Source organism: Phalaenopsis equestris, unplaced genomic scaffold (genome assembly GCF_001263595.1).
Source record: "Phalaenopsis equestris unplaced genomic scaffold, ASM126359v1 Scaffold001105, whole genome shotgun sequence".
In the NCBI taxonomy this organism is placed as follows: domain Eukaryota; kingdom Viridiplantae; phylum Streptophyta; class Magnoliopsida; order Asparagales; family Orchidaceae; genus Phalaenopsis; species Phalaenopsis equestris.
In genome coordinates this window covers 217781-218042 of record NW_018165544.1, presented here as the reverse complement: position 1 = coordinate 218042, position 262 = coordinate 217781, and positions in this window count along the sequence as shown.

Sequence of the window (262 nt, the reverse complement as noted above, 5' to 3'; positions counted from 1 at the left end):
TCGCCTCGTGAACAATGTGTTCGTGTTCGGCTCGAAATTGACTCGTTAAACTAAAATTGAGGAAAATAGATGTAATGTGTGGGGTTCGAACCTGCATCAAATCTATACAAAAGAAGACATTAACTACATTGCCACATGAGGTGTTATGTTTTAAACTTAGACATAAATATATATAATATATTATTATATAAATAATATATGTAATATATTGTTATATAAAAAGTTATATAAATTTTTTTTTTTGAGAGAAATCAGTTCCCTC